Source organism: Belonocnema kinseyi, chromosome 1, assembly GCF_010883055.1.
Source record: "Belonocnema kinseyi isolate 2016_QV_RU_SX_M_011 chromosome 1, B_treatae_v1, whole genome shotgun sequence".
In the NCBI taxonomy this organism is placed as follows: domain Eukaryota; kingdom Metazoa; phylum Arthropoda; class Insecta; order Hymenoptera; family Cynipidae; genus Belonocnema; species Belonocnema kinseyi.
The window spans coordinates 175,723,157-175,734,873 of NC_046657.1; the positions used below are offsets into that span (position 1 = coordinate 175,723,157).

The 11,717-nt window shown below is 30.2% G+C and overlaps 1 protein-coding gene across 4 annotated transcripts in view; it reads right to left on the reverse strand.

The window, feature by feature from the left end:
- Positions 1-4,988, reverse strand: part of LOC117173977 (protein deltex) — a 130,996-nt gene extending 126,008 nt beyond the window's left edge. For 3 of the 4 annotated variants that reach the window (XM_033362683.1, XM_033362823.1, XM_033362912.1), the window contains exon 1: positions 4,761-4,982. The gene's annotated coding sequence lies outside the window, so the exon portion shown is untranslated. Of the gene's footprint in view, positions 1-4,760 lie in introns of all 4 variants that reach the window. The other variant, XM_033362735.1, reaches the window with a different exon arrangement.
- Between the last annotated feature and the right edge of the window lie 6,729 nt (positions 4,989-11,717).

The window sequence follows — 11,717 nt, forward strand, 5'->3', positions numbered from 1 at the left end:
TTTCTCAAAGTTTGAGACCGATATTTTATGTATAAAAAAAGTTCGAACGTTAAAAAAATGTTGAGGTTCAGAAAAAAGATAAAATAATTTTCAGTGAAGTTCCTACCAAACGCAGTACCTAAACGTACTTTATTGTAGCCTAATAAATCTTCCAAAGTTTCAGCTCGATATCTTATTTACAAAAAAAGTTCTTAGGTTCAAAAAAACATTCAGTGAACCGAAAAAGTGAGGTCGGTAATATAGGTATTTAGCTGTGTCACATGCTATTCGAGCTGAAATATAAAACAACTTTTTATGCTTTCATCCTACTTCTTTTCCGTACATTCTTACTGCGGACAGTTCGCTCTTGCATTTCAAAATTAAATCTTAACCTCAACATCTCAATAAGCTGCTATAGCATTTTACATCATCAATGGAATTTGATGACAAGAATTATAACAAATTTATTACTTTACAGGAATATTACTTGATTTATTATTGATGTAGGTTTCTTGACCAGGTAAGTTAATTAATAGTTTTAGATGTTAATTTTGTTTGTCTGCTTGGTCAAAATCAATATTATGAAAAGATTTATTAATCTTAAGATTTTGAAAAAAATACTCTCTAGCACCGCTGGGATATAACCTACATCAATAATAAAATATGAATTCATATTTAGAAAGAAAAGTCTTACAAGTATAAGGAATGACGATGACATTCAGCTTGTAAGGAGGTTGTGAAGAAAATATTCTCATCTCTCCGTAGCTAAGTTGGTAGAGCATCAGACCGGCAATCTGAAGGACCTGGGCTTATATCCCAGTGGAGCTAGAGAGCATTTTTTTCACAATCTTAAGATTAATCAATATTTTAATAATATTTATTTAGACCAAGTAGACAAACAAAATTAACATCTAAAAATATTAATATTTACTAAATGTTAATATTCATATTAATAGCCAATCATAACTAAAAATACGGTAACCTTGACCACAAAGTCAGCTTCATAAAATTATAAGCTTCGAAATTTTTATATACTTGTACTCGATTTGTGGTGCATAAACTGTAGAATTCAATAAAATATGACAATATATCCTATATCTAGTGATCAGCGGCAATGCTCTCACATGTATACGGTCCAAATTTTTTTATTTTTCCAATTTTTGTAGGTATCGTGTCTTGAAATCTCCTAAAAATTTTGCGAAATACACAATCCGAATTTCGAAAAAGAACTTTAAAAATCTCCAGCAACACGTGCAAACTATTAGTAATTTTCACTTCATCGCCAGCTAACTTCACTTCGTCGAATGCTGACGGGGAAAACAATGGCGCCAAAAGCATGGGAACAAATTTTATTTTTGTAATATCCTCACAATAAATAATTATTATTATTATTACCATTTCATTATTTAATTACATAGTTCTTAAAAAATAAAAACTAATTTCCAAATGAATTTATATTTAAAAAATGATTTTGTATGAAGAGATTAATAAAGCAGGGTCAAAATTACAGATGAGCGCTGCTCGGCCTGACAGCGGTAATACCTTACCATACCAAAAATTATCGGTAATAACTGATAATCGCAGTAAAAAGCAGTAATTCTTTAATTTTTCAATGAAACAGGGTATTTTGAGACCAACATTTTAATTTTATAATAAATTTGACCCTCTGTTTACGTAATCTGTAGTTTTTTGCACGTAAAACATATATAATATGTAATTATAATAACAAATGCATTTAGTTTAGAGAGCAGAAGAGGACAAAACTCTCGAAACTGTGAGATTTTGGGCAGGTGATTTAAATTACTATCAAAGAAATATATGTTAAATACTGAATGAATAAAATTAAATTTATGTTCGCCCAGTAGAAAATACAGAAGGCAAAACTTTCTAAATATTGAAATGTTTAATTTTTTACATTCTCATTTTAATAAGAAGGTATTGTTTTATATCGCATAACTTTTGCAAGACTAGTCGGATTAGATTGTGTTTTGGCACACAGTTTTAGGAGACAAATAGAAAGATCAAATGCGCTAACTAGTTATTTTGGATAAAAATTCAAAAAGTTAAAGCATTTAAAAAATTGATGACCATTTTTTTTATTTAAAAATTATATGTGTAGCTATTCGCAGTACTCGAACACTAAAAATTTAACCTCACCACGTTTTTTATTATTAAAAATTATCAGTTATAGGATTTTCAAGATAAAAAAAAATATATTAACTTTTTGCGCCAAACAACGTACTATATAGAAAAAGTGAAGAGAAGGAAAACGTTGCTTTTTAAAAACCCGACATTTTCATGACACCTTTTAAATTTTTCTTAAAAAATCGAAAACTAAAACTTAGGTAGCACAAAAAATAATTAAAATTCAACAATTTCATTTTTGGATGAAACTATGCAAGATAAGAAAACACTGAATGAACAAAAATTGTACAACCAAAAAAGATCGACTTCTGTTATAGATCAATTTTTTATAGGACACGAAGTTTTTTTCTTATACGTAAAAATCATTTAAAATTTAAATAAAATTTTTAGACAAACGTCCCAAGCTGTGAAAGTAAAAGGTAAAATTTGTTCACCTGAAAAAGAGCTTTAAATTTGCCACCCATAATTTTTTGATAGGACACATAGTTTTTGTTTTAATCGTAAAAAGTAACATTAAAAATTAAATTAAATTTGTAAAAAAACGACACAAGGTAAGACAAAAAATGAATATGCAAAAGTTGTTTAGCCAAAAAGGATATACAAATTTTTTATTATTAATTTTGAGATAGGATGAGTTTATTTTGTTTTAAACGTTAAAATAAGAGTAAAAATTATATTTTCAAGAGTTTTGTCACCTGCAGCTCACAAACTTCATGCATTTGTTATTATGATACCACAAAATAATAATAATAATTTGTGTAATACCACAAAATTACTGGTAATTATCAGCAATCGCGGTAAAAATCGACAATTCTTTAATTTGTTACAGAAAAAAGGTGTTTAGAGTCACATATATAATTTACATAATTAATTGGACCATCTTCTTACATATTTTGTAATTTTCTACATGAAAAGCATGTATAACATTTAATAATAAGAAATGCATTAAGTTTGGACAGCAGCAGACGAAAAAACTCTAGACATTTTGGGCGGGTAATTCAAATTATTAATAGGGAAATTTATGTCAACTACTGAATTGAATAAGACTAGAATTAATATTTTTGTATATAAATAAGTCATATGAGCCAATATTTTTTACCCGTTCGAAAAGTTTTCAATCTTCTGTGATAAATATTGAATCTGAATTATAAAAACTTGTATATCGCCATGATATAAATTTATCTGTTGAAGTATTAAATTTATAAGTTTAAGAATTAGTATGGGGAAAACTATGATAAATAAAATTGTTTGCTGCGTGTTGTGTTTAATTAACAGGTAAATATTTATATAATTAAATTATACTAGCTAAGAAAATCTGCGTGAAAGAATGCGTTAACAAAATAAAAATCGTAAATGCGCATCATTTGGAGCGTTTTTTGTCTGAATTTTGTATAAAATTTGAAGTATAAATGTTCGTTTCTATATCTTATTTATATGAGATTGGAAGTAAAATAGTTCAATAGTGCGCAAACTGTGAAGAACATTTTTGATATTAAACAGTTTATTGCAATTTGTGTCCAAAAAGTTCATTGTTTTTATTTTTACGTTTACAAAAAAATCAACTCGTCTTACCTCAAAATTAATAATAAAAGATATGCATATTCTTTTAGGGTGAACAACTTTGGCATATTAATTGTTTGTCTTACCTTGTGTCGTTTTTTAACATTTTTTTAAATGTTAGTTTTTACGATTAAAACAAAAACTACGTGTCCTAACAAAAAATTATATGTGACAAATTTTCAGCTCTTTTTCATGTGCCACCTTTTTAAATGTTTTTTACGAATAAGACACAAACTACGTGTCCTATAAAAAAGTGATTAAAAACAAATGTGTAGATCGTTTTAGGGTGCACAATGTTTGTTCATTCATCACTTTTCATATCTTACATAGTTATCACAGAATGAAATTTTTTATTTTTCATTATTCATTGAACAATCCAAATTTTAATTTTCGATTTTTCAAGAAAATCTTGTAGGCCTTTCAAAAAGAAACGTTTCCCTTGTCGTCACTTGTTTTTATATAGTGCGCTGTTTTGCATAAAATGTTCATTTTTATTTATTATTTTTATTTTAGAAATTCTGTAACTCTGATCATTTTTGTTATAGAAAAAACATGGAGGAGTTACATTTTTAGTGTTCCAGCACTACGAATAGCTGCTACACATAGAATTTTTAAATTGGAAAAAATGGTCCCAAAATTTTTGAAAATGCTCTAACCTTTTGAATTTTTATCCAAAATGGCTGGTTAACGAACTCATCCTTTCTTTTAGAGCATAAAAAAGTGTGCCAAAGATCCATTCATTTTTTTCAAGAGTTATCGTGTTATCGTTCGGATTCAGGGGGTCTCGAAACGTGGAGATCCGTTGAAAAACTGTGATGTCAAATTTTGGACAATTCTAATACTTTATCAATCATAAATGATGAGAATGTAATAAAGGTCTGTACTATGCATTTGGTCCATTGTTTTCCTCTCAGCACTCAAGAAATAAAGTTAGCTGGTGGTTGAAGTGAAAATACCTAGTAGAGGTATACGGGCACTTTTTTCCCAAAATCGGCGAGAGCGCGTGACGTTACAAGTGAGAATATTCTATCTTACAAAAACACACCAGCCAATACACATTAATGACACGAACGTACCGTGAGAACATTTCTTTTTCCCATGGAATAATTCAACTCTTTTCACCAATTTTCTAGAGAATCTTTCTGTACGAGAGCGCGATTTCCATAAACTTAAGAAATTCCCGCATTCAATACAGAACGAAACAATTCGATAATGAGCAGTATTTGATATAAAAATGTGAATTTTTCAACACTTATCACATACCATATACCCACTATACCCTCCAACCCCAACTGCTTCCAACTTTTCCCACTACTTAGCTGAACTGAATGGCTTGGCACATGATCCAATAAATACATGGTCTAGCCACGCGCAAGTAAAAAAACCGAACCAATAAGCACCCACGCTTAATTTCTCCATCTTGGAACGTAAGGCGGCAAACTTAAAGGATCTTAAAATGTAAAATGTAAGCATAAAAATTTCTTGAACTTTTGAGGTGTAGAAATATTTGAATCCTAATCAAATGTAGTATAATAATGTTGAAGATCGTTAAAGAAAAATACAGATTAACTATAATTTTAGGTTACGTGATTCATAACCTCTTTCTGCAGACAAAAAGTGACATATCTGTCTCAAATAAAATGAAATTGAAATCAAGTGGGAAAGTTCTGCATAAAGAAAATTATATAATGCAGTGCAGGTATGCCGCTGGACCAGAAAACCTGGAAGAATGGGAATTTTATGAGACCGGGACTTTGATTCAACTTTTATTTCAACCGTTTTTTAATAATTTCCTAAACTGAGATTTTTATAAATTATTATATCATTTAGTTTAGAATGCGAAATTCGAAAGTCATTCACTTAAAAAATTTTCCATTTTAGGTTTTTTAATTTTTCAGCAATATCTGCCCAAGTTAAATTTTAATAGTTTTTGAAATAATTAAAGTGCGGTTTTGAGGATTTAAACAAATAAAAATTAATTGGATTTGAAGTTGAAAATTTCTGATAAAAACCGTTTTAATTTATCAGCTAAAGATGTAAATAAATAAATTATTTTAAAAATGGATATGTACTCTAAGTATAGAAATCTGAACAATAATTGATTTCACCAAACAATTCTAGATCCGTTCAAAATTTGATAATTTCCAGATTGTATCTGTTTCAATCTTAAAGTCTGGATAAGAATTGAAATTAATATATCATTTATTCCGATAATTTTATTTTTAAATATAAATCTTCATGCTTCATCAATAATCTATTTTCCATTCAGAGTTTCAGGTATTCCTTTATATAATTTTTTATATTAAATTTATTGAATGAATTTATTAATATATTACTATTAGTAATTTTTTCAGCGATTAAAAAATGTAAACGTGCGTTTTACTATTTTTGACTTGAAAATAAATCCATAATAATAGAATCATAATTAAAGGTTTTTATTAAATTAAAAATATTGTGTGTCTAAATTGTTTCATTTTTATCCCATTCAATTTGACATTTCTTAATGTAGAAAAATAATAAGTATATAATATTTAGCAATATCTCACTGTCCATTTAAGAGGAGTAAATTGAAACCAAATATTTAAAAGAAAACAATTTAAAACTGAATTGTTTTACATAGAAAGCTTTGAATCTTTAGAGTTTCGAAGAACTTTTGATCTCTTAGCTTTACAATTTTGATTGATCTATTTAAAAAGTGTTTTATTTATGAGTGAAATTGTTAAATTTTGACGCATGAATAACAGTTGAACACTTATTTGTACAAAAAAAAACTGCATTCTCATCGCGCGCTACGCGCGCGGCTCGCTTCGCTCGCAAGTTTGAGCGCGTCTAGGGCGCACGACGGTTGAATCTCGCGCTTCGCGCTCGGATATTTATTCTTTGCATTTGGAATGCTTGAAAAAAACTTTATCAAAAAGATCTCTTTTAGATGGCAGTATTTATATGCATTTCCATACTCTGAATTGTCTACTTAATTAAGTATAGTTAAAGATTAAGTTTCTCAAAGCTCTGTAGGCTTTGAGTTACACATTCTCATCGTGACACTCGCGCTGCGCGCTCGATTCCCGACAGACATTTGTAAATAGGATTTGTTGGATTTTTTTCTCGTAACTTTTTCCACACATTTAAAAAATTTTTTTTTCCAACATAATTTTTCACGAATAAAACCAAAAGTGCGCGTCCTACCAAGAAGTGATTCTTAACGAAATTGTAGATCTTTTTTGCGATAACCATTTTTGTTAATTCATCTTTTTTCGTATTCTACATGCTTTGTCCCAAAAATGGATTTTTGTCTTTTCCATTATTTTTTGTGCAATCAAAATTTGAATTTTCGATTTTTGAAGAAAATCCAAAAATTAGTTATGGGAATCCTGTAGGGCTTTCAAAAATAAATGTTTTTCTTTCCATGACTTTTTTTATATCGTGGGTTTTTCGGCTTCAAATTTTGATTTTCAATTGATTAAAAAAAATTTTAAAACGCTATAACTCTGAGAATTTTCTTTTTATCGAAAAAAGTCATAAGGATAAATTGTTTGTTCTTCTTAATACTATAAATATCTGTACATAGAATTTTCAAATTCTGAAAAAAGTGTTCTGAAAAATTTTCAAAATGCACTTACTTTTTGAATTTTTATCAAAAATGGCTGATTCACGAACTCGTCCTTTCTTTTAGGACCTAAAAAAAGTGTGCCAAAGATGAATTTGATTCGTTAATTTTTTCGAGAGTTATCGTGTTTACGGACGGACGGACAGCCGGACGGACAGACAGACAGACGCCATCGTGAAAACCTGATTCTCGGATTCAGGAGGCCTCGAAACGTGGAGATCCGTTGAAAATTTGTGATGTCAAATTTCCGACAATTCTAATACTTTCTCAGTCATAAATGATGAGAATGTAAAAATGAGTAATTTTAAGAGATATTTAGCAGTTTTGAAAAGATTCAAAATTAATTAAAACTTGTAATTATTTCAAGTGATTTAAACGAACTGTGTTCACATTTTTTCAGAAATTCTAAATATATTTGATATAAAATCTGCCCGCCATGCGGGCACATTCTCATGGAGCGTTACGGGCGCGGCTCGCTTCGCTCGCAATTTTGAGCGCGCCTAGGGCGCGCGACTGTTTGTTCTCGCGCTTCGCACTCGATAATGCATTTATCTCGCGCTTCGCGCTAGATTATGTATTTACCTCGCGCTACGCGCTCGGTCTTTATATTTCCGCACATTCTTGCGCAAACCTTTCAAAATTAAGACTCAAAACATCCACCACTGTAATTTTGCGATTGTCAATTCTTTTTCGTTAAAAGAACTTAGCTCGAGAATTTGAGCACACCTTCGGAACGCGACTGATAGCAATTGCACTCTGCGCTCGGTCTTTGCATTTCTCCCGCATTCGTACACAGACCTTTTGAAATCAAAGGTCAACAGACCGAGAACAGTAATTATGTGATTTTGAACTCTTTAACAAAAGTTGAAGCTCTTTCGGCTTTAACGAACACATTCTCATCACGTAGCTCGTGCTTCGCACTCGATTTTTTTCAACAAGCCAACTTTTCTTAATTATACACAACACTTTTATATCAAATATAATACATTTTTTATGTAACTCTGCCTGGGGTTGCTTATTAAAAAATTTCAAAATAAAGAGCAAATTGTATTTATCATGATTATTTTTATATTTGTTTCTTATTTTGCTTTAAATTGTATTCTAAGCTGCGCTGAAAAATGTATCATTTCAATGAATGTATATCATTACAATTCATAATATGCATAAAAATTGAATCATACTAACTCTTATTTCCTTGTTTTTATAATTTTTTTATTTTTGATCTTGTTTTTTACGATAAAATAAAAACAAATGCGCATCTGCATAGATTCTAATACAGGAACCTATACAGGGTCCTATGTCGTCTTTCGTCTTTTCTGTCCTTTTTCCAAAAATTTAGTTTTTTTATTTTTCAATCTTATTTTTTACGATTGAAAGTCCTTGCAAAAAATGATTAATAATAAATTTATAGATCTTTTTAGGCGAACAACTTTTGTCAGTTAATTTTAGTTCGTACTTATGTCTTTTTTTCCAAAAAAAATTATATTTTTATTTTGAATGTTATTTTTTACGACTAAAGCAAAAACTACGTGTCTATCAAAAATTAGAGCTCTTTTTTGGATAAAAAAGTTTCGTCTCATTTTTTTCGTAGCTTGTGTCGTTAGTCCAAAATGTTTTAATTTTTTAATTTTTAATGTTTTTTACGACTATAATCAAAAACTACGCGTCCTATCGCAAAGTGATTCATTACAAATTTGTAGGTCTTTCCATGGCGCGCAATTTCAGCTAATTCACTTATTGCGTATCTTGCATAGTTTGACAAAAAATTGAATTTTTGAATTTTTTATTATTTCTGGTAAGATCAAATTTGAAATGTTCAACTTTTCGACCAAATTAGAAAAGTTGTTATGATTAGCTTGTAGGTCTTTCAAAGAACGTTTTTCTTCTCCTGAATTTTTTTCATATCATGCGTTATTTGGCTTAAAATGTTCGATTTAGTTTGTTTTTTTGGATTTTGAAAATGCTGTAACTCTGACAATTTTCTTTTTATAGAAAAAAGTCATAGGGATAAATTGTTTGAGTTTCCGAATACTATAAACAACCGTAAATAGAACTTTGAAATCTTGAAAAAATGTGATTTCAAAAATTTGTGGTACGATCAAATTTGGAATTTTCAACTTTTCGACCAAATTAAAAAAGCTGTTATCATTGTCTTGTAGGGCTTTCAAAAAGGAACGCTTTCTTCTGTTGACTTTTTTTCATATCATACTTTGTTTGGCTTAACATGGTAATTTTAGTTTATTTTTTTGGAATTTGTAAATGCTCTAACTCTGATAATTTTCTTTTTATAGAAAAAAGTCATAGGGATAAATTGTTTGAGTTTCCGAATACTATAACAACCGTACATAGAATTTTGAAATCTTGAAAAAATGTGATAGGATAAAACTCGATTGAACGTTTATCTGACATGGGGTTCCGTCAGCTTAACATTAAGCTAGCGTAACCCACGGTTTTTTTAAAATAGTGAAGTATTAAATTTGGCAATGTGGCATTAAATGAACCCTGAATTATGTGATATGACAAAACTGACCGAATATATGGTTGCTTGTCGCGCCTCTACAAGCATGTGGCCGAACTAAAAGCAATATATATATGCAAGACCATAAACTTGCCTGCCGCGCTAGCTACCCGTATGTGGCGCAACTAATCTCATGCCGTACCTACGACCTAATATCTTTGGTAATATGTGTTGTGTTTGTCAAGCAGGGGCACTCACTCGCACACTTTTCGCAGGAGAAAAAGAGATAGCATCTCACAGTGCGCATGTCCCCTTCCTTGTGAGCATTATCTTTAAACGCAATAAATGTACAGTTACCGCAGTCAGAACGTATGTACGAAGATCGGTCTCCTTATTATTACTCCGTGCTACCCACATGGCTCTGGACTGCAACTGCAGAGGACTTTTTAAAGGACAATTTATAAACGCAACGGTAAGTTATAAAGGCCTGAACAGTAATATTTTCAAGTCTAGAATTATTTTCTGAGTCATGTTTCATTCTTTTGCCGATTGGAGATCTTTCAGTGTCACGATATAAAATATCCCAAATTTGAGGTTAGCGTGTCAGATCGGATACTCTTATCTCAAATTTCGGACAGTTTTGTTGGTATATTACGGGACACTGAAAGGTCATCAATCGTCAAAAGAATGGAATATGACTGAGAAAATACATTCTACACTTGAAAAATTTTACCAATATGTCATTTAAGAGTTACTTTCACGTTTCGAATATTTTCTCGAAAAAGATAACTGCATTCTCATGACATCATTAAAATACTTAGTTCAAACTTCCCGCTCGTCGGGTCTCTTTTTTTTAATTGGTCAGCCCCTCGTGGGCGTGACCGTATAGTCCGCATAGGGACCGTGGTGGGAGGTGAAGTAACTGCGCACGGGTAAATAAGTGCATATAGGAACCGGGGATCTAGACGAGCGGGGACATAACTGGAGGTTCACTGTACCTTTGAAAACTTGAAATGTAACACCTGACAAAATGATGCATGTATGTCTGAAAAAGAATTTTCTTTCGATTTTTAGTATCTCAAGGGAAAAGCACCCGAAAGGCAATCGGAAGTTCTGTGGTTCATTTCTCAGAGGAGCGAAGTTGAAGATTATATTATATTGCTAAAAATAATTAACTAACTTCTGAAAATACTACAAGATAAGAAATACATTCTCTTTTAACTTTCACAGGACTTTTAAATTAACATCACTACCCTAATAGTAGCGTTGGATCGTTACCCGAAATTTCTTTTAATTTTAAGACTAAATTTGAATTGCTTATTGCTTTTGCGTTTGTTTGATATAATATTCTTAAATATTTGTCACATTAAACAACTTGGAAAACTTTCAAGTTTAAAAGTGTTCCTTTTAATTGTTCACACTTTGCAGATTGAATAAACAGCAATTACGTGTGTGCTTGTTACATAAAAAAGTCTATGAAAAACATTTCTTGAACATAATGTGATATGAATAAAAATTCAATACTAAAAAACGTTTTATTTTTTTATTAAATGAGTAACAATAAAAGATGCGTAAGGATATGGAAGACAATAAACGAATACACTAATTTTCTCGTGAAATAAAAGAGTAATTTTCAAATTCAGTCTATGCAAATTCAATTCATATTCAGTCTTTTTTAATCTTATATTAATTTTATAGGAACATTTTCTTTGTCTTTAAAAGCACATGTTACATATTTATAAATCAAAGATCTGTATTAAGATGGTTATTCTCCATGAAACTGATCAACAAATACGGCGTATTTTGAAACTCACATGCATTCACATTTTAACATACAGATGGCGTTGCAATGTGAGCGGAACGTTTCAAACAGAAATTACCGTTTTTTTATTGTTATGAATAAATATCGCGTAAATCGAAAGTAATAGATCAAAATCTATGGAAGTTTATGATATGGATATCATATTA